Source organism: Ambystoma mexicanum, chromosome 4p (genome assembly GCF_040938575.1).
Source record: "Ambystoma mexicanum isolate Mex_15411 chromosome 4p, UKY_AmexF1_1, whole genome shotgun sequence".
Taxonomy (NCBI): Eukaryota; Metazoa; Chordata; class Amphibia; order Caudata; family Ambystomatidae; genus Ambystoma; species Ambystoma mexicanum.
Genome location: NC_090927.1, coordinates 23,707,850 through 23,730,099, shown reverse-complemented (window position 1 = coordinate 23,730,099; position 22,250 = coordinate 23,707,850).

The following is a 22,250-nucleotide window of genomic DNA, read 5'->3' as shown; positions in this document are numbered from 1 at the left end:
TCTCCTGTTCCCCCCACCCCCCGCTCATGCCCCATGTCTGGCTCCTCTTGCTCCCACCCATGCCCCGTGTCTGTCTCCTGTACCCCCCACTCTGTGCTCATGCCCGTGTCTCTCTCCTGTTGCCCCCCACACCCCTGCTCATGCCCTGTGTCTGTCTCCCGTTGCCCCCCACCCCCTCGCTCATGCCCGTGTCTGTCTCCTGTTGCCCCCCACCCCCCACTCATGCCCCGTGTCTGTCTCCTGTTGCCCCCCACCCCCCGCTCATGCCCCGTGTCTGTCTCCTGTTCTCCCCACCCCCCGCTCATGCTCCGTGTCTGTCTCCTGTTGCCCCCCACTCATGCCCTGTGTCTGTCTCCTGTTGCCCCCCGCTCATGCCCTGTGTCTGTCTCCTGTTGCCCCCCACCCCCCGCTCATGCCCTGTGTCTGTCTCCTGTTGCCCCCACCCCCTGCTCATGCCCCATGTCTGTCTATGTTTTTCCCCCGCTCATGCCCCATGTCTGTCTCCTGTTCCACCCACCCCCCGTTCATGCCCCGTGTCTCTCTCCTGTTGCCCCCACCCCCTGCTCATGCCCCGTGTCTGTCTCCTGTACCACCCCACCCCCGCTCATGCCCCATGTGTCTTTCCCCCGAAACGCCCACCACCACTCTTGCCCACTCTTGCCCCGTGTCTCTTTCACCCTCCCGCCCACCCCCGCTCTTGCCCCGTGTCTCTTTCCACCTCCCGCCCACCCCCGCTCTTGCCCCGTGTCTCTTTCCCCCTCCAGCCCACCCACGCTCTTGCCCCGTGGCTCTTTCCCCCTCCCGCCCACCCCCGCTCTTGCCCCGTGTCTTTCTCCCTCCCGCCCACCTCCGCTCTTGCCCCGTGTCTTTCTCCCTCCCGCCCACCCCCATTCTCGCCCTGTGTCTTTCTCCCTCCTGCCCACACCCGCTCTTGCACCGTGTCTTTCTCCCTCCCGCCCACCCCCGCTCTTGCCCCGTGTCTTTCCCCCTCCCTCCCACCCCCGCTCTTGCCCCGTTTCTTTCCCCCTCCCTCCCTCCCCCGCTCATGCCCCGTGTCTTTCTCCCTCCCGCCCACCCCCGCTCTTGCCCCGTGTCTCTTTCCCCCTCCCGCCCACCCCCGCTCTTGCCCCATGTCTCTTTCCCCCTCCCGCCCACCCCCGCTCTTGCCCCGTGTCTTTCTCCCTCCCGCCCACCCCCACTCTTGCCCTGTGTCTTTCTCCCTCCCGCCCACCCCCGCTCTTGCCCCGTGTCTTTCACCCTCCCGCCCACCCCCGCTCTTGCCCCGTGTCTTTCCCCCTCCCTCCCACCCCCGCTCTTGCCCCGTGTCTTTCCCCCTCCCTCCCTCCCCCGCTCATGCCCTGTGTCTTTCTCCCTCCCGCCCACCCCCAGCTCATGCCCTGTGTCTTTCTCCCTCCCGCCCACCCCCCGCTCATGCCCCGTGTGTCTCTCTCCCTCCCGCCCAACCCCCGCTCATGCCCCGTGTGTCTCTCTCCCTCCCGCCCACACCCCTGTTCTCTCCTCACCCCGCTCATGCCCCGTGGCTGTCTCCTGTTGCCACCCACCCCTCCCGCTCATGCCCCGTGTCTGTCGCCTGTTCCCCTCACACGCTCATGCCCCGTGTCTCTCTCTTGTTGCCCCCCACCCCCCGCTCATGCCCCGTGTTTGTCTCCTGTTCTCCCAACCCCCTGCTCATGCCCCGTGTCTTTTTCCTGTTCCTCCCACCCCCCGCTCATGCCCCGTGTCTGTCTCCTGTTGCCCCCCACTGCCCCGCTCATGCCCCATGTCTGTTCTCCCCACCCCCCGCTCATGCCCGTGTCTGTTGTTCCCCCCACCCCCCGCTCATGCCCCATGTCTGTCTCCTGTTCCCCCCACCCCTCGCTCTTGCCCCATGTCTGTCTCCTGTTCCCCCCACCCCCGCTCATGCCCCGTGTCTGTCTCCTGTTGCCCCTCACCACCCGCTCATGCCCCGGGTCTGTCTCCTGTTGCCCCTCACCCCCCGCTCATGCCCCGTGCCTGTCTCCTGTGGCCCCCCACCCCCCGCTCATGCCCCGTGTCTGTCTCCCGTTCCCCCCACCCCCCGCTCCTGTCCCGTGTCTTGCTACTGTTGCCCCTCACCCCCCGCTCATGCCCTGTGTCTGTCTCCTGTTGCCCCCCCGCTCATGCCCCGTGTCTGTCTCCGGTTCCCCCCACCCGCTCATGTCCCGTGTCTCTCTCCTGTTGCCCCCCACCCCCCGGTCATGCCCTGTGTCTGTCTCATGTTGCGCCCCACGCACCTCTCATGCCCTGTGTCTGTCTCCTGTTCTCCCCACCCCCCGCTCATGCTCCGTGTCTGTCTCCTGTTCCCCCCAACCCCCTGCTCATGCCCCGTGTCTGTCTCCTGTTGCCCCCCACCCCCCGCTCCTGCCCTGCGTCTCTCTCCTGTTGCCCCCCACCCCCTGCTCATGCCCCGTGTCTGTCTCCTGTTGCCCTCACCCCCCACTCATGCCCCGTGTCTGTCTCCTGTTGTCCCCCACCCCCCGCTCCTGCCCTGTTTCTCTCTCCTGTTGCCCCCCACCCCCTGCTCATGCCCCGTGTCTGCCTCCTGTACGCCCCCCACCCCCTGCTCATGACCCGTGTCTGTCTCCTGTACCCCCCCCACTACCCCGCTCATGCTCCGTGTCTGTCTCCTGTTCCCCCCCATCCCCTGCTCATGCCCCGTGTCTCTCTCCTGTTGCCCCCCACCCCCCGTTCCTGCCCTGTGTCTCTGTCCTGTTGCCCCCCACCCCCTGCTCATGCCCCGTGTCTGTCTCCTGTTGCCCTCACCCCTCGCTCATGCCCCGTGTCTGTCTCCTGTTGCCCCCCACCCCCCGCTCCTGCCCTGTTTATCTCTCCTGTTGCCCCCCACCCCCTGCTCATGCCCCGTGTCTGCCTCCTCTTCCCCCCCACCCCCTGCTCATGCCCCGTGTCTGTCTCCTGTTGCCCCCCACCCCCCGCTCCTGCCCTGTGTCTCTCTCCTGTTGCCCCCCCACCCCCTGCTCATGCCCCGTGTCTGTCTCCTGTTGCCCTCACCCCCCGCTCATGCCCCGTGTCTGTCTCCTGTTGCCCCCCACCCCCTGCTCCTGCCCTGTTTCTCTCTCCTGTTGCCCCCCACCCCCTGCTCATGCCCCGTGTCTGCCTCCTGTACGCCCCCCACCCCCTGCTCATGACCCGTGTCTGTCTCCTGTACCCCCCCACTACCCCGCTCATGCTCCGTGTCTGTCTCCTGTTCCCCCCACCCCCTGCTCATGCCCCGTGTCTCTCTCCTGTTGCCCCCCAACGCCCGTTCCTGCCCTGTGTCTCTCTCCTGTTGCCCCCCACCCCCTGCTCATGCCCCGTGTCTGTCTCCTGTTGCCCTCACCCCTCGCTCATGCCCCGTGTCTGTCTCCTGTTGCCCCCCACCCCCTGATCCTGCCCTGTGTCTCTCTCCTGTTGCCCCCCACCCCCTGCTCATGCCCCGTGTCTGCCTCCTGTACGCCCCCCACCCCCTGCTCATGACCCATGTCTGTCTCCTGTACCCCCCACCCCCCACTGATGCCCCATGTCTCTCTCCTGTTGCCCCCCACTACCCCGCTCATGCCCCGTGTCTGTCTTTTTTACCCCCGCCCCCTGCTCATGCCCCGTGTCTGTCTCCTGTTCCCCCCACCCCCCGCTCATGCCCCACGTCTGTCTCCTCTTGCTCCCACCCATGCCCCGTGTCTGTCTCCTGTACCCCCCCACTCTGCGCTCATGCCCGTGTCTCTCTCCTGTTGCCCCCCACACCCCTGCTCATGCCTCGTGTCTGTCTCCTGTTGCCCCCCACCCCCCGCTCATGCCCTGTGTCTGTCTCCTGTTGCCCCTCACCCCCCGCTCATGCCCTGTGTCTGTCTCCTGTTGTCCCCCACCCCCCGCTCATGCCCCGTGTCTGTCTCCTGTTCCCCCCACACCCTGCTCATGCCCCGTGTCTCTCTCCTGTTGCCGCCCACCGTCCGCTCATGCCCTGTGTCTGTCTCCTGTTGCCCCCCGCTCATGCCCCGTGTCTGTCTCCGGTTCCCCCCACCCGCTCATGTCCCGTGTCTCTCTCCTGTTGCCCCCCACCCCCGCTCATGCCCCGTGTCTGTCTCCTGTTGCCCCCCACCCCCTCTCATGCCCCGTGTCTGTCTCCTGTTCTCCCCACCCCCGCTCATGCTTCGTGTCTGTCTCCTGTTCCCCCACCCCCTGCTCATGCCCCATGTCTCTCTCCTGTTGCCCCCCACCCCCTGCTCATGCCCCGTGTCTGTCTCCTGTTGCCCTCACCCCCTGCTCATGCCCCATGTCTGTCTCCTGTTGCCCCCCACCCCCTGCTCCTGCCCTGTGTCTCTCTCCTGTTGCCCCCCACCCCTGCTCATGCCCCGTGTCTGTCTCCTGTACGCCCCCCACCCCCTGCTCATGCCCATTGTCTGTCTCCTGTTCCCCCACCCCCTGCTCATGCCCCATGTCTCTCTCCTGTTGCCCCCCACTACCCCGCTCATGCCCCGTGTCTGTCTTCTGTACCCCCACCCCCCGCTCATGCCCCGTGTCTGTCTCCTGTTCCCCCCACTCCCCGCTCATGCCCCATGTCTGTCTCCTCTTGCTCCCACCCATGCCCCGTGTCTGTCTCCTGTACCCCCCGACTCCGCGGTCATGCCCGTGTCTCTCTCCTGTTGCCCTCACACCCCTGCTCATGCCCCGTGTCTGTCTCCTGTTGCCCCCCCATCCCCTCACTCATGCCCTGTGTCTGTCTCCCGTTCCCCCCACCCCCCGCTCATACCCCGTGTCTGTCTCCTGTTCCTCCCACCCCCGCTCATGCCCCGTGTCTGTCTCCTGTTGCCCCCCACCCCCCGCACATGCCCGTGTCTGTTTCCTGTTCTCCCCACCCCCCGCTCATGCTCCGTGTCTGTCTCCTGTTCCCCCCCACCCCCTGCTCATGCCCCGTGTCTGTCTCCTGTTGCCCCCCACTCCCCGCTCATGCCCCGTGTCTGTCTCCTGTTGCCCCCCACCCTCCGTTCATGCCCCGTGTCTGTCTCCTGTTGCCCCCACCCCCCGCTAATGCACTGTGTCTGTCTCCTGTTGTTCCCCCACCCCCGCTCATGCCCCGTGTCTGTCTCCTGTTCCCCCCACCCCCTGCTCATGCCCCGTGTCTCTCTCCTGTTGCCTCCCACCCCCCGCTCATGCCCCGTGTCTGTCTCCTGTACCCCCCCACCCCCGCTCTTGCCCTGTGTGGCTGTCTCCCTTCCCCCAACCCCGCTCTTGCCCGGTTTCTCTTTCCCCCTCCCGCCCACCCCCGCTCTTGCCCCGTGTCTCTTTCCCCCTCCCGCCCACCCCCGCTCTTGCCCCATGTCTCTTTCCCCCTCCCGCCCACCCCCGATCTTGGCCCGTGTCTCTTTCCCCCTCCCGCCCACCCCCGCTCTTGCCCCGTGTCTCTTTCCCCCTCCCGCCCACCCCCGCTCTTGCCCCGTGTCTCTTTCCCCCTCCCACCCACCCCCGCTCTTGCCCCGTGTCTCTTTCCCCCCTCCCGCCCACCCCCGCTCTTTCCCCCTCCCGCCCACCCCCGCTCTTGCTCCGTGTCTCTCCCCCTCCCGCCCACCCCCGCTCTTGCCCCGTGTCTTTCCCCCTCCCGCCCACCCCCGCTCTTGCCCCGTGTCTTTCCCCCTCCCGCCCACCCCCGCTCTTGCCCCGTGTCTCTCCCCCTCCCGTCCACCCCTGCTCTTGCCCCGTGTCTCTTTCCCCCACCCGCCCACCCCCGCTCTTGCCGCGTGTCTCTTTCCCCCACCCGCCCACCCCCGCTCTTGCCCCGTGTCTCTTTCCCACTACTGCCCACCCCCGCTCTTTCCCCCTCCCGCCCACCCCCGCTCTTGCCCCGTGTCTCTTTCCCCGTCCCGCCCACCCCCACTCTTGCCCCGTGTCTCTTTCCCCCTCACGCCCACCCCCGCTCTTGCCCCGTGTCTCTTTCCCTCTCCCGCCCACCCCCGCTCTTGCCCCGTCTTGCCCCGTGTCTCTTTCCCCCTCCCTCCCACCCCCGCTCTTGCCCCCTCCCTCCCACCCCCGCTCTTTCCGCCTCCCTCCCACCCACGCTCTTGCCCCGTGTCTTTCCCCTCCTTCCCACCCCCGCTCTTGCCCTGTGTCTTTCCCCCTCCCGCCCACCCCCGCTCTTGCCCCGTGTCTTTCCCCCTCCTGCCCACCCCCGCTCTTGCCCCGTGTCTTTCCTCCTCCGGCCCACCCCCGCTCTTGCCCCGTGTCTTTCCCCCGCCCGGCCACCCCTGGTCTTGCCCTGCGTGTCTTTCACCCTCCTGCCCACCCCCGCTCTTGCCCCACACCCCCGCTCTTGCCCCGTGTCTCTTTCCCCCTCCCTCCAACCCCCGCTCTTGCCCCGTGTCTTTCCCCCTCCCTCCCACCCCCGCTCTTGCCCTATGTCTTTCCCCCTGGCGCCCACCCACGCTCTTGCCCCGTGTCTTTCCCCCTGCCGCCCACCACCGCTCTTGCCCGGTGTCTTTCTCCCTGCCGCCCACCCCCGCTCTTGCCCCGTGTCTTTCTCCCTCCCGCCCACCCCCGCTCTTGCCCCCTGTCTTTCTCCCTCCTGCCCACCCCCGCTCTTGCCCCGTGTCTTTCTCCCTCCCGCCCACCCCTCTCATACCCCGTGTGTCTCTCTCCCTCCCGCCCACCACCCGCTCATGCCCCGTGTGTCTCTCTCTCCCGCCCACCCCCGGCTCATGCCCCGTGTGTCTCTCTCCCTCCCGCCCACCCCCCGCTCATGCCCCGTGTGTCTCTCTCGCCTTCCCCCACCCCCCACTCATGCCCCATGTCTGTCTTCTGTTCCCCCTGCTCATGCCCCGTGTCTGTCTTCTGTTCCCCCCGCTCATGCACCGTGTCTGTCTCCTGTTCTCTCCACAACCCGCTCATGCCCCGTGTCTGTGTCCTGTTCCCCCTACCCCCGCCATGCCCCCGTGTCTATCTCCTGTTGCCCCCCACCCCTCCCGCTCATGCCCCGTGTCTATCTCCTGTTGCCCCCAACCCCTCCCGCTCATGCCCCGTGTCTGTCTCCTGTTCCCCCCACCCGCTCATGCCCCGTGTCTGTCTCCTGTTCCCCACCCCCCCGCTCATGCCCCGTGTCTCTCTCTTGTTGACCCCCACCCCCCGTTCATGCCCCGTGTTTTTTTCCTGTTCCTCCCACCCCCCGCTCATGCCCCGTGTCTGTCTCCTGTTGCCCCCCACCGCCCCGCTCATGCCCCGTGTCTGTTCTCCCCACCCCCCTCATGCCCCGTGTCTGTCTCCTGTTGCCCCCCCGCTTATGCCCCGTGTCTGTCTCCGGTTGCCCCCACCCGCACATGTCCGTGTGTCTCTGCCCACCCGCCGCCCACCCCCTGCTCATGCCCCGTGTGTCTCTCCCCCTCCCCCCACCCCCCGCTCATGCCCCATGTGTCTCTCTCTCCTTCCCCCCACCCCCCACCCATGCCCCGTGTGTCTCTCCCCCTCCCGCCCACCCGCTCATGCCTCGTGTGTCTCTCCACCTCCTGCCCACCACCCGCTCATGCCCCGTGTGTCTCTCCCCTTCCCCCACCCCCTGCTCATGCCTCGTGTGTCTGTCTCCCTCCCCCCACCCCTGCTCTTGCCCCGTGTGTCTGTATCCCTCCTCCGCAGACCCGCTCTTGCCCCGTGTGTCTTTCCCTCTCCCGCCCACCCCCGCTCTTGCCCCGTGTGTCTTTCCCCCTTCCGCCCACCCCCGCTCTTGCCCCCTCCCGCCCACCCCCGCTCTTGCCCCGTGTGTCTTTCCCCCTCCCGCCCACCCCCGCTCTTGCCCTGTGTCTCTTTCCCCCTACCGCCCACCCCCCCCGCTCTTGCCCCGTGTCTCTTTGCCCCTCCCGCCCACCCCCGCTCTTGCCCTGTGTCTCTTTCCCCCTCCCGCCCACCCCCGCTCTTGCCCCGTGTCTCGTTCCCCCTCCCGTCCACCCCTGCTCTTGCCCCGTATCTCTTTCCCCCTCCCGCCCACCCCCGCTCTTGCCCCCTCCTGCCCACCCCCGCTCTTGCCCCTTGTCTCTTTCCCCCTCCCGCCCACCCCCGCTCTTGCCCAATGTCTCTTTCCCCCTCCCGCCCACCCCCCCTCTCGCCCCGTGTCTCTTTCCCCCGCCCACCCCCCTCTTGCCCCCTCCCGCCCACCCCCGCTCTTGCCCCGCTCTTGCCCCGTGTCTCTTTCCCCCTCCTGCCCACCCCTGCTCTTGCCCCGTGTCTCTTTCCCCCTCCCACCTACCCCTGCTCTTGCCCCATGTCTTTCTCCCTCCCGCCCACCCCCGCTCTTGCCCCGTGTCTTTCTCCCTCCTGCCCACCCCCGCTCTTGCCCCGTGTCTTTCTCCCTCCTGCTCTTGCCCGGCGTGTCTTTCACCCTCCCGCCCACCCCCGCTCTTGCCCCGCATGTCTTTCACCCTCCCGCTCTTGCCCCGCGTGTCTATCACCTTCCCGCCCACCCCCCGCTCTTGCCACGCACCCCCGCTCTTGCCCCGTGTCTTTTTCCCTCCCGCCCACCCCGCTCTTGCTGAGTGTGTCTTTCACCCTCCCGCCCACCCCCGCTCATGCCCCGTGTGTCTTTCAGCCTCCCGCCCACCCCTGCTCATGCCCCGTGTGTCTTTCACCCTCCCGCCCACCCCCGCTCATGCCCCGTGTGTCTCTCTCCCTCCCGCCCACCCCGCCCACGCCCCATGTGTCTCTCTCACCTTCCCCCACCCCCCGCTCATGCCCCGTGTGTCTTTCACCCTCCCGCCCACCCCCCGCTCATGCCCTGTGTGTCTCTCTCCCTTCCGCCCACCCTCCGCTCATGCCTCGTGTGTCTCTCTCCCTCCCGCCCACCCCGCCCACGCCCCGTGTGTCTCTCTCACCTTCCCACACCCCCCGCTCATGCCGCGTGTCTGTCTTCTGTTCCCCCCGCTCATGCCCCATGTCTGTCTTCTGTTCTCTCCACACCCCGCTCATGCCCCATGTCTGTGTCCTGTTCCGCCCACCCCCCGCTCATGCCCCGTGTCTATCTCTTGTGCCCCCACCCCTCCCGCTCATGCCCCGTGGCTGTCTCCTGTTGCCCGCCACCGCTCCGCTCATGCCCCGCGTCTGTTCTCCCCACCCCCGCTCATGCCCGTGTCTGTTGTTCCCCCCACCCCCCGCTCATGCCCCGTGTCTGTCTCTTGTTCCCCCCACCCCTCGCTCATGCCTCGTGTCTGTCTCCTGTTTCCCCCACCCCCCGCTCATGCCCCGTGTCTGTCTCCTGTTGCCCCTCACCCCCCGCTCATGCCCCGTGTCTCTCCTGTTGCCCCCACCCCCCGCTCATGCCCCGTGTCTGTCTCCTGTTGCCCCCCACCCCCCGCTCATGCCCCGTGTCTGTCTCCTGTTGCCCCTCACCCCCCGCTCATGCCCCGTATCTGTCTCCTGTTGCCCCCCACCCCCCGCTCCTGCCCCGTGTCTGTCTCCTGTTGCCCCCCACACCCCGCTCCTGCTCCATGTCTGTCTCTATTGTTCCCCCCACCCCCCGCTCATGCCCCGTGTCTGTCTCCTGTTCCCCCCACCCCCCGCTCATGCCCCGTGTCTCTCTCCTGTTGCCCCCCACCCCCCGCTCATGCCCTGTGTCTGTCTCCTGTACCCCCCACCCCCGTTCATGCCCCGTATCTGTTTCCTGTTTCCCCCATCCCCCGCTCATGCCCCGTGTCTGTCTCCTGTTCTCCCCACCCCCCCGCTCATGCCCCGTGTCTGTCTCCTGTTCTCCCCACCCTAGGCTCATGCCCCGTGTCTCTCTCCTGTTGACCCCACCCCCTGCTCATGCCCTGTGTCTGTCTCCTGTTGCCTCCACCCCCCGCTCATGCCCCGTGTCTCCCTCGTGTTCCCCCCACCCCCCGCTCATGCCCCGTGTTTCCCTCGTTTTACCCCCCGCCCCCCACGCATCCTCCATGTCTCCCTCGTGTTCCCCCCACCCCCTGCTCATGCCCCTTGTCTCTCTCCTTTCCTCCCCACCCCCGCTCATGTCCCGTATGTGCCCTGTACCCCCCGCTCATGCCCTGTGTCTCCCTCGTGTTCCTCCCCACCCCCTGCTCATACCCCGTGTCTCCCTCATGTTCCTCCCCACCCTCTGCTCATGCCCCGTGTCTCTCTCGTGTTCCCCCCACCACCGCTCATGCCCTGTGTTTCCTTCCTTTCCCCCCCCACCCCCTGCTCATGCCCCGTTTGTACCCTGTTCCCTCTCACCCCCCGCTCATGCCCATGTGTCTCTCCTGTGCCCCCCCAACCCCGCTCATGCGCCGTTGTGTTCTTTATACACCCCGCCTTCCCTTTCCATGGTGGCCATCTTGGTAAAAGATTTTCCTTCCTACACCGAGACGCCGCAGGCGTCCCGGCGTAGGAAGGAAAATCTTTTTGTTTTTTTTACCACCCGGCATTCCCACTTTGAGGACATAAGATGTTAGTGGTCTTCATCTATTGAAAAGGATGTTATGGTCACGTTGTACTAATAAAAACCTTTAAAATGTAGTAAAAAAAATGTTACAGGGACGTTATGGTTAAGTTGCACTAATAAAAACCTATGAAATTCAAAGAAAAAACTTTATTAAAGGGACGTTATGGTTAAGTTGCGCTACTAAAAACCTATGAAATTCAGTGAAAAAACTTTGTTAAAGGGACGTTATGGTAAAGTTGCGCTACTAAAAACCTATGTAATTCAGTGAAAAAACTTTGTCAAAGGAACGTTATGGTTCCAAGTAAAACCAAAAAACCCTTGAAATTCGCCAGTTATGGTAAGCTAAGCAACCATAACTCGCGCCACCACCGTGCACTGCTAAGACTAACACCCAGGACATCAAAGATGACATCACAAATGTCATTGATGACATCACTGATGACATCACATGTCTGGCTCACTCTTTTTTCTTTTGCTGACATATCTAGGCCACATGGTTTTCTTCAGTAACAGTCAGAAACTAAACATTTGATTTTATTTGTAGACGTATCCTTCAAGTAGGTTCTTACAGTAATTCTGTTAGAGTCCAGTCACATCATATGAAACATATACATACAGGAAGACACAAGCTTGTAAAACAGCAATCCCTTTTGTGCATAAAGATAATCAATAGACTTATGAGCACTTTCTGATAGTTCTGTTGTTTTTTTTTATGGCTGTACTTTCCCTGTGGGTCCAATCACATCAAGTGATACATATACATAGGGTGAATAGCAGCTTTGAAACAGAGCAATCATTTATTTGCATGAAAATAATCAGTTAAGTTTTGAATTGTTTCTGCTACTACTTGTGCTTTTTTGCTAACTTCACTTTCTCTGTATATACCCATATTGGTATGTGTTCTTGTGTCTTTGTGTTTTGTCTATAGTAATGTTTTATTAGCTACGTATTTCACAGTACACAAAAATCTATTAAGAAAACAATTATCATTTAATTATTCAACATATTAACATTACGAATATTATACCTTCATCTTGTACACTGCACACCATGTTATGTTTCTGTATCAGTAGCTTAGTATACTAGATAGAACCCCATAATAGAATGCTATTTATATCATTGCATCGCTCGATGCACTAATTAGGGTATGATATTTATTGCAATGATCCTTGACACTTGTTTCGCAACATTATAATAAGAATCCCTTGTACACATATTTCATGAAAAGTATATACACATGTGATGTCATCAGTGATGTCATCAATGACATTTGTGATGTCATCTTTGATGTCCTCGGTGTTAGTCTTAACAGTGCACGGTGCTGGCGCGAGTTATGGTTGCTTAGCTTACCATACCTGGCGAATTTCAAGGGTTTTTCGGTTTTACTTGGAACCATAACGTTCCTTTGACAAAGTTTTTTCACTGAATTTCATAGGTTTTTAGTAGCGCAACTTTACCATAACGTCCCTTTAACAAAGTTTTTTTACTGAATATATACCGTGGCCATGTAGTTATGGTTAAGTTGCTGTTTCCATGGGAAGAGCACTTTTTGGGTGGCTTATAACTTCGCTCTCCCTGGACGGATCCTCACCAAACTTTGCAAAAAAAGTAGTTGGGTCACTCTGAATTTTTTTGCAAAGTTTGGTGAGGATTCGTCCAGGGGGGCAAAGTTATAGGGGGGTCCCAAAACTTTTTTTTTCCCATAGACATAATGGGAAAAACTTTGCTCACGCCTACAGCCCAAACCGCTGGACGGATTTACACCAAATTAGCGGCAGGAGCGGCGGCTTGGTCCTGAAAGCGTGCTTTGCTTTATTTGGTGTAAATCCGTCCAGTAGTTTTTAAAAAAATGACAAAAATGTAAGTGAAAAAAATTGGTGATATCTGTGTTCGCCTCGCGGACACACTTCCCTGTTCGCTCTGCGGACAGGACGGTGATTGTGCAAGCAGCTTGCGTGATGTCCGCGGACATCTAACGTGCTCTCTCATTGGATGCGTGAAAGCGTGCAGTGCGTCTGGCTTCAGAGACGCCCGCCATCTTTGTTCCTCGCATGAGAGGCTTTGTATCCCGCCTGCACAGTAAGTCCCCCACCCCCGCTCATGTCCGTGTGTCTTTCTCCCTCCCGCCCACCCCCCGCTCATGTCCGTGTGTCTTTCTCCCTCCCTCCCGCCCACCGCCGGCTCATGTCCGTGTGTCTTTCTCCCTCCCGCCCAGCCCCTGCTCATGCCCCGCTCCTGACCCGCTCGTCTCTCCCAACCACCCCCCCGCTCTTGCCCCGTGTGTCTCTCCCACCCCCGTGTGTCTCTACCACCCGCTGCTCATGTCTGTGTGTTTCTCCCACCCACCCCCGCTCATGTCCGTGTGTCTCTCCCCACCCCCGCTCATGCCCCGTGTGTCTCTCCCCACCCGCGGCCCACCCCCCGCTCATGCCCAGTGTGTGTCGTCCCCTCCCGCCCACCCCCGCTCATGTCCCTTGTGTCTCTCTCCCTCCCCCCACCCCTGCTCGCGCCCCGTGTGTCTCTCCCACTCCCGCCCACCCCCTGCTCATGCCCCATGTGTCTCTCTCTCCTTCCCCCCACCCCCCACTCATGCCCCGTGTGTCTCTCCCCCTCCCGCCCACCCCCCGCTCATGACCCGTGTGTCTCTCCCCCTCCCGCCCACCCCCCGCTCATGCCCCGCATGTCTCTCCCCTTCCCCCACCCCCCGCTCATGCCTCGTGTGTCTGTCTCCCTACCCCCACCCCTGCTCTTGCCCCGTGTGTCTTTCCGCCTCCCGCCCACCCCCGCTCTTGCCCCGTGTCTCTTTCCCCCTCCCGCCCACCCCCGATCTTGGCCCGTGTCTCTTTCCCCCTCCCGCCCACCCCCGCTCTTGCCCCGTGTCTCTTTCCCCCTCCCGCCCACCCCTGCTCTTGCCCCGTGTCTCTTTCCCCCTCCCGCCCACCCCGCTCTTGCCCCGTGTCTCTTTCCCCCTCCCACCCACCCCCGATCTTGGCCCGTGTCTCTTTCCATCTCCCGCCCACCCCCGCTCTTGCCCCGTGTCTCTTTCCCCCTCCCGCCCACCCCCGCTCTTGCCCCGTGTCTCTTTCCCCCTCCCACCCACCCCCGCTCTTGCCCCGTGTCTCTTTCCCCCTCCCTCCCACCCCCGCTCTTGCCACGTGTCTATCACCCTCCCGCCCACCCCCGCTCTTGCCCCGCATGTCTCTCCCTCCCACCCGCTCATGCCCCGTGTGTCTCTCTCCCTCCCGCCCACACCCCGCTCATGCCCCGTGTGTCTCTCTCCCTCCCGCCCACCCCCCGCTCATTCCCCGTGTGTCTCTCTCCCTCCTGCCCACCCCCCGCTCATGCCCCGTGTGTCTCTCTCCCTCGCGCCCACCCCCCACTCATGCCCCGTGTGTCTACCTCCCACCCACCCCGCCCAACCCCGTGTGTCTCTCTCCCTCCCCCCACCCCCGCTCATGCCCAGTGTCTGTCTCCTGTTCTCTCCACACCCCCTGCTCATGCCCCGTGTCTGTCTCCTGTTCCTCCCACACGCTCATGCCCCGTGTCTGTCTCTTGTTGCCCCCCACCCCCCTGCTCATGCCCCGTGTTTGTCTCCTGTTCTCCCCACCCCCTGCTCATGCCCCGTGTCTGTCTCCTGTTGCCCCTCACCCCCCGCTCATGCCCCATGTCTGTCTCCTGTTGCCCCCCACCCCCCGCTCATGCCCCGTGTCTGTCTCCTGTTGCCCTCCACCCCCCGCTTCTGCCCCGTGTCTGTCTCCTGTTGTTCCCCCCACCCCCCGCTCATGCCCCGTGTCTGTCTCCTGTTCCCCCACCCCCTGCTCATGCCCCTTGTCCCTCTCCTGTTGCCCCCCACCCCCGGCTCATGCCCCGTGTCTGTCTCCTGTACCCCCCACCGCCCGCTCATGCCCTGTGTCTGTCTCCTGTTGTCCCCCCCGCTCATGCCCCGTCTCTGTCTCCGGTTCCCCCACCCGCTCATGTCCCGTGTCTCTCTCCTGTTGCCCCCCACCACCTGCTCATGCCCCGTGTCTGTCTCCTGTTGCCCGCTCATGCCCTGTGTCTGTCTCCTGTTCCCCCCACCCCCCGCTCATGCCCTGTGTCTGTCTCCTGTTCCTCCCCACCCCCTGCTCATGCCCCGTGTCTGTCTCCTGTTGCCCTCACCCCCCGCTCATGCCCCGTGTCTGTCTCCTGTTGCCCTCACCCCCCGCTCCTGCCCCATGTCTGTCTCCTGTTGCCCCCCACCCCCCGCTCATGCCCCGTGTCTGTCTCCTGTTGCCCTCCACCCCCCGCTTCTGCCCCGTGTCTGTCTCCTGTTGTTCCCCCCACCCCCCGCTCATGCCCCGTGTCTGTCTCCTGTTCCCCACCCCCTGCTCATGCCCCTTGTCCCTCTCCTGTTGCCCCCCACCCCCGTCTCATGCCCCGTGTCTGTCTCCTGTACCCCCCACCGCCCGCTCATGCCCTGTGTCTGTCTCCTGTTGCCCCCCCGCTCATGCCCCGTCTCTGTCTCCGGTTCCCCCACCCGCTCATGTCCCGGCTCTCTCTCCTGTTGCCCCCCACCACCTGCGCATGCCCCGTGTCTGTCTCCTGTTGCCCCCCACCCCCCTCTCATGCCCCGTGTCTGTCTCCTGTTCTCCCCACCCCCCGCTCATGCCCTGTGTCTGTCTCCTGTTCCCCCCACCCCCCGCTCATGCTCCATGTCTGTCTCCTGTTCCTCCCCACCCCCTGCTCATGCCCCGTGTCTGTCTCCTGTTGCCCTCACCCCCCGCTCCTGCCCCGTGTCTGTCTCCTGTTGTCCCCCACCCCACACTCCTGCCCTGTGTCTCTCTCCTGTTGCCCCCCACCCCCTGCTCATGCCCTGTGTCTGTCTCTTTTGTTCCCCCCAACCCCCGCTCATGCCCTGTGTCTGTCTCCTGTTCCCCCCACCCCCCGCTCATGCCCCGTGTCTCTCTCCTGTTGCCCCCCACCCCCCGCTCATGCCCCGTGTCTGTCTCCTGTACCCCCCCACCCCCCGCTTATGATCTTGTCTGTCTCCTGTACCCCCCACCCCCCCGCTCATGCCCCATGTCTGTCTCCTGTTGCCCGCCCTGCTCAAGCCCCGTGTCTCTCTCCTGTTCCCCCCACCCGCTCATGTCCCGTGTCTCTCTCCTGTTGCCCCCCACCCCCTGCTCATGCACCGTGTCTGTCTCCTGTACCCCCCCACCCCCTGCTCATGCCCCATGTCTGTCTCCTGTACACCCCCACCCCCTGCTCATGCCCCGTGTCTGTCTCCTGCACCCCCCCACCCCCCGCTCATGCCCCGTGTCTCTCTCCTGTACCCCCCACCCCCCGCTCATGCCCCGTGTCTGTCTCCTGTTCCCCCACCCCCGCGCATGCCCCATGTCTGTCTCCTCTTGCTCCCACCCATGCCCCGTGTCTGTCTCCTGTACCCCCCCACTCCGCGCTCATGCCCGTGTCTCTCTCCTGTGCCCCCCACGCCCCCGCTCATGCCCCGCGTCTGTCTCCTGTTGCCCCCCACCCCCTCTCATGCCCCATGTCTGTCTCCTGTTCTCCCCACCCCCCGCTCATGCTCTGTGTCTTTCTCCTGTTCCCCCCACCCCCTGCTCATGCCCCGTGTCTGTCTCCTGTTGCCCTCACCCCCCGCTCCTGCCCCGTGTCTGTCTCCTGTTGCCCCCCAGACCCCGCTCCTGCCCTGTTTCTCCCTCCTGTTTCCCCCCACCCCCCGCTCATGCCCTGTGTCTGTCTCTTTTGTTCCCCCACCCCCCGCTCATGCCCTGTGTCTGTCTCCTGTTCCCCCCACCCCCCGCTCATGCCCCGTGTCTCTCTCCTGTTGACCCCCCCCGCACATGCCCCGTGTCTGTCTCCTGTACCCCCCCACCCCCCGTTCATGCTCGTGTCTGTCTCCTGTACCCCGCCACCCCCCCGCTCATGCCCCATGTCTGTCTCCTGTTGCCCCCCCTGCTCATGCCCCGTGTCTGTCGCCTGTTCCCCCCTCCCGCTCATGTCCCGTGTCTCTCTCCTGTTGCCCCCCACCCCCCGCTCATGCCCCATGTCTGTCTCCTGTACCCCCCTGCTCATGCCCTGTGTCTCTCTTCTGTTTCCCGCCACCCCCTGCTCATGCCCCGTGTCTGTCTCCTGTACGCCCCCACCCCCTGCTCATTCCCCGTGTCTGTCTCCTGTACCCCCCACCCCCTGCTTATGCCCCATGTCTGTCTCCTGTAACCCCCCACCCCCCGCTCATGCCCCGTGTCTCTCACCTGTACCCCCCACCCCCCGCTCATGCCCCGTGTCTGTCTCCTGTTCCCCCCACCCCCCGCTCATGCCCCATGTCTGTCTCCTCTTGCTCCCACCTATGCCCCGTGTCTGTCTCCTGTACCCCCCACTCCGCGCTCATGCCTGTGTCTCTCTCCTGTTGCCCCCCACACCCCCGCTCATGCCCCATGTCTGTCTCCTGTTGCCCCCCACCCCCTCGCTCATGCCCCGTGTCTGTTTCCTGTTGCCCCCCACCCCCCGCTCATGCCCCGTGTCTATCTCCTGTTGCCCCCCACCCCCCGCTCATGCCCCGTGTCTGTCTCCTGTTCTCCCCACCCCCCGCTCATGCTCCGTGTCTCTCTCCTGTTCCCCCCACCCGCTCATGTCCCGTGTCTCTCTCCTGTTGCCCCCCACCCCCTGCTCATGCACCGTGTCTGTCTCCTGTACCCCCCCACCCCCTGCTCATGCCCCATGTCTGTCTCCTGTACACCCCCACCCCCTGCTCATGCCCCGTGTCTGTCTCCTGCACCCCCCCACCCCCCGCTCATGCCCCGTGTCTCTCTCCTGTACCCCCCACCCCCCGCTCATGCCCCGTGTCTGTCTCCTGTTCCCCCACCCCCGCGCACGCCCCATGTCTGTCTCCTCTTGCTCCCACCCATGCCCCGTGTCTGTCTCCTGTACCCCCCCACTCCGCGCTCATGCCCGTGTCTCTCTCCTGTGCCCCCCACGCCCCCGCTCATGCCCCGCGTCTGTCTCCTGTTGCCCCCCACCCCCTCTCATGCCCCATGTCTGTCTCCTGTTCTCCCCACCCCCCGCTCATGCTCTGTGTCTTTCTCCTGTTCCCCCCACCCCCTGCTCATGCCCCGTGTCTGTCTCCTGTTGCCCTCACCCCCCGCTCCTGCCCCGTGTCTGTCTCCTGTTGCCCCCCAGACCCCGCTCCTGCCCTGTTTCTCCCTCCTGTTTCCCCCCACCCCCCGCTCATGCCCTGTGTCTGTCTCTTTTGTTCCCCCACCCCCCGCTCATGCCCTGTGTCTGTCTCCTGTTCCCCCCACCCCCCGCTCATGCCCCGTGTCTCTCTCCTGTTGACCCCCCCCGCACATGCCCCGTGTCTGTCTCCTGTACCCCGCCACCCCCCGTTCATGCTCGTGTCTGTCTCCTGTACCCCGCCACCCCCCCGCTCATGCCCCATGTCTGTCTCCTGTTGCCCCCCCTGCTCATGCCCCGTGTCTGTCGCCTGTTCCCCCCTCCCGCTCATGTCCCGTGTCTCTCTCCTGTTGCCCCCCACCCCCCGCTCATGCCCCATGTCTGTCTCCTGTACCCCCCTGCTCATGCCCTGTGTCTCTCTTCTGTTTCCCGCCACCCCCTGCTCATGCCCCGTGTCTGTCTCCTGTACGCCCCCACTCCCTGCTCATTCCCTGTGTCTGTCTCCTGTACCCCCCACCCCCTGCTTATGCCCCATGTCTGTCTCCTGTAACCCCCCACCCCCCGCTCATGCCCCGTGTCTCTCACCTGTACCCCCCACCCCCCGCTCATGCCCCGTGTATGTCTCCTGTTCCCCCCACCCCCCGCTCATGACCCATGTCTGTCTCCTCTTGCTCCCACCTATGCCCCGTGTCTGTCTCCTGTACCCCCCACTCCGCGCTCATGCCTGTGTCTCTCTCCTGTTGCCCCCCACACCCCCGCTCATGCCCCATGTCTGTCTCCTGTTGCCCCCACCCCCTCGCTCATGCCCCGTGTCTGTTTCCTGTTGCCCCCCACCCCCCGCTCATGCCCCGTGTCTATCTCCTGTTGCCCCCCACCCCCCGCTCATGCCCCGTGTCTGTCTCCTGTTCTCCCCACCCCCCGCTCATGCTCCGTGTCTGTCTCCTGTTCCCCCCCACCCCACGCTCATGCCCCGTGTCCGTCTCCTGTTGCCCCCCGCTCATGCCCCGTGTCTGTCTCCTGTTGCCCACCACTCCCCGCTCATGCCCCGTGTCTGTCTCCTGTTGCCCCCCACCCCCGCTCATGCCCTGTGACTGTCTCCTGGTGCCCCCCACCCCCTGCTCATGCCCCGTGTCTGCCTCTGTTGTTCCCCCGCTCATGCCCCATGTCTGTCTCCTGTTCCCCCCACCCCCCGCTCATGCCCCGTGTCTCTCTCCTGTTGCCCCCCACCCCCTGCTCATGCCCGGTGTCTGTCTCCTGTACCCCCCCACCCCCGCTCTTGCCCCGTGTGTCTTTCCCCCTCCCGCCCACCTCTGCTCTTGCCCCATGTGTCTTTCCCCCTCCCGCCCACCCCCGGTCTTGCCTCGTGTGTCTTTCTCCCTCGCGCCCACCCCCGGTCTTGCCCCGTGTCTCCTTCCCCCTCCCGCCCACACCCGCTCTTGCCCTGTGTCTCTTTCCCCCTCCCGCCCACCCCCGCTCTTGCCCCGTGGCTCTTCCCCCTCCCGCCCACACCCCCTCTTGCCCCGTGTCTCTTTCCCCCTCCCGCCCACCCCCGCTCTTGCCCCCTCCCCCCTCCCGCCCACTCCCGCTCTTGCCCCCTCCCACCCACCCCCGCTCTTGCCCCGTGTCTCTTTCCCCCTCCCGCTCACCCCCGCTCTTGGCCCGTGTCTCTTTCCCCCTCCCGCCCACCCCCGCTCATGTCCCGTGTCTCGTTCCCCCTCCCGCCCACCCCCGCTCTTGCCCCGTGTCTCTTTCCCTCTCCCGCCCACCCCCGCTCTTGCCCCGTGTCTCTTTCCCCCTCCCGCCCACCCCCGCTCTTGCCCCGTGTCTCTTTCCCCCTCCCACCCACCCCCGCTCTTGCCCTGTGTCTCTTTCCCCCTCCCACCCACCCCCGCTCTTGCCCCGTCTTGCCCCGTGTCTCTTGCCCCCTCCCACCCAACCCCGCTCTTGCCCCCTCCCACCCACCCCTGCTCTTGCCCCGTGTCTTTCCCCCTCCCTCCCACCCCCACTCTTGCCCCGTGTCTTTCCCCTACCCTCCCACCCCCGCTCTTGCCCCGTGTCTTCCGCCTCCCGCCCACCCCCGCTCTTGCCCCGTGTCTTCCCCCTCCCACCCACCCCTGCTGTTGCCCCGTGTCTTTCCCCCTCCCGCCCACCCCCGCTCTTGCCCTGTGTCTTTCCCCCTCCCACCCACCCCCACTCTTGCCCTGTGTCTTTCCCCCTCCCGCCCACCCCGCTTTTGCCCGGTGTCTTTCCCCCTCCCGCCCACCCCCGCTCTTGCCCCGCACCCCTGCTCTTGCCCCGTGTCTTTCCCCCTCCCGCCCACCCCCGCTCTTGCCCCGCACCCCCGCTCTTGCCCCGTGTCTTTCCCTGTGTCTGTCTCCTGTTGCCCCCCACCCCCTGCTCATGCCCCGTGTCTGTCTCTGTTGTTCCCCCACTCATGCCCTGTGTCTGTCTCCTGTTCCCCCATCCCCCCGCTCATGCCCCGTGTCTCTCTCCTGTTGCCCCCCACCCCCCGCTCATGCCCCATGTCTGTCTCCTGTACCCCCCACCCCCGCTCTTGCCCCGTGTGTCTTTCCCCCTCCCGCCCACCTCTGCTCTTGCCCCATGTGTCTTTCCCCCTCCCGCCCGCCCCCGGTCTTGCCCCGTGTGTCTTTCCCCCTCGCGCCCACCCCTGCTCTTGCCCCCTCCCTCCCACCCCCACTCTTGCCCCGTGTCTCTTTCCCCCTCCCGCCCACCCCGCTCTTGCCCCGTGTCTCTTTCCCCCTCCCACCCACCCCCGCTCTTGCCCTGTGTCTCTTTCCCCCTCCCGCCCACCCCCGCTCTTGCCCCGTGGCTCTTTACCCCTCCCGCCCACCCCCGCTCTTGCCCCGTGTCTCTTTCCCCCTCCCGCCCACCCCCGCTCTTGCCCCCTCCCCCCTCCCGCCCACTCCCGCTCTTGCCCCCTCCCACCCACCCCCGCTCTTGGCCCGTGTCTCTTTCCCCCTCCCGCCCACCCCCGCTCTTGCCCCGCACCCCTGCTCTTGCCCCGTGTCTTTCCCCCTCCCGCCCACCCCCGCTCTTGCCCCGCACCCCCGCTCTTGCCCCGTGTCTTCCCCTGTGTCTGTCTCCTATTGCCCCCCACCCCCTGCTCATGCCCCGTGTCTGTCTCTGTTGTTCCCCCGCTCATGCCCCGTATCTGTCTCCTGTTGCCCCCCACCCCCCGCTCATGCCCCGTGTCTCTCTCCTGTTGCCCCCCACCCCCCGCTCATGCCCCGTATCTGTCTCCTGTACCCCCCCACCCCCGCTCTTGCCCCGTGTGTCTTTCCCCCTCCCGCCCACCTCTGCTCTTGCCCCATGTGTCTTTCCCCCTCCCGCCCACCCCCGGTCTTGCCCCGTGTGTCTTTCCCCCTCGCGCCCACCCCTGCTCTTGCCCCCTCCCTCCCACCCCTGCTCTTGCCCCGTGTCTCTTTCCCCCTCCCGCCCACCCCCGCTCTTGCCCCGTGTCTCTTTCCCCCTCCCGCCCACCCCCGCTCTTGCCCTGTGTCTCTTTCCCCCTCCCGCCCACCCCCGCTCTTGCCCGGTGGCTCTTCACCCCTCCCGCCCACCCCCACTCTTGCCCCGTGTCTCTTTCCTCCTCCCGCCCACCCCCACTCTTGCCCCCTCCCCCCTCCCGCCCACTTCCGCTCTTGCCCCCTCCCGCCCACCCCCGCTCTTGCCCTGTGGCTCTTTCCCCCTCCCGCCCACCCCCGCTCTTGCCCCGCGTCTCTTTCCCCCTCCCGCCAACCCCCGCTCTTGCCCCCTCCCACCCACTCCCGCTCTTGCCCCCTCCCACCCACCCCCGCTCTTGCCCCGTGTCTCTTTCCCCCTCCCGCTCACCCCCGCTCTTGGCCCGTGTCTCTTTAACCCTCCCGCCCACCCCCGGTCTTGCCCCGTGTCTCTTTCCCCCTCCCGCCCACCCCCGCTCTTGCCCCGTGTCTCTTTCCCCCTCCCGCCCACCCCCGCTCTTGCCCCGTGTCTCTTTCCCCCTCCCGCCCAACCCCGCTCTTGCCCCGTGTCTCTTTCCCCCTCCCGCCCACCCCCGCTCTTGCCCCGTGTCTCTTTCCCCCTCCCGCCCACCCTCGCTCTTGCCCCGTCTTGCCCCGTGTCTCTTGCCCCCTCCCACCCAACCCCGCTCTTGCCCCCTCCCACCCACCCCCGCTCTTGCCCCGTGTCTTTCCCCCTCCCTCCCACCCCCACTCTTGCCCCGTGTCTTTCCCCTACCCTCCCACCATCGCTCTTGCCCCGTGTCTTCCCCCTCCCGCCCACCCCCGCTCTTGCCCCGTGTCTTTCCATCTCCCGCTCACCCCCGCTCTTGCCCCGTGTCTTTCCCCCTCCCACCCACCCCCACTCTTGCCCCGTGTCTTTCCCCCTCCCGCCCACCCCCGCTTTTGCCCAGTGTCTTTCCCCCTCCCGCCCACCCCTGCTCTTGCCCCGCACCCCTGCTCTTGCCCCCTGTCTTTCCCCCATCCGCCCACCCCCGCTCTTGCCCCGCACCCCCGCTCTTGCCCCGTGTCTTTCCCTGTGTCTGTCTCCTGTTGCCCCCCACCCCCTGCTCATGCCCCGTGTCTGTCTCTGTTGTTCCCCCGCTCATGTCCCGTGTCTGTCTCCTGTTCCCCCCACCCCCTGC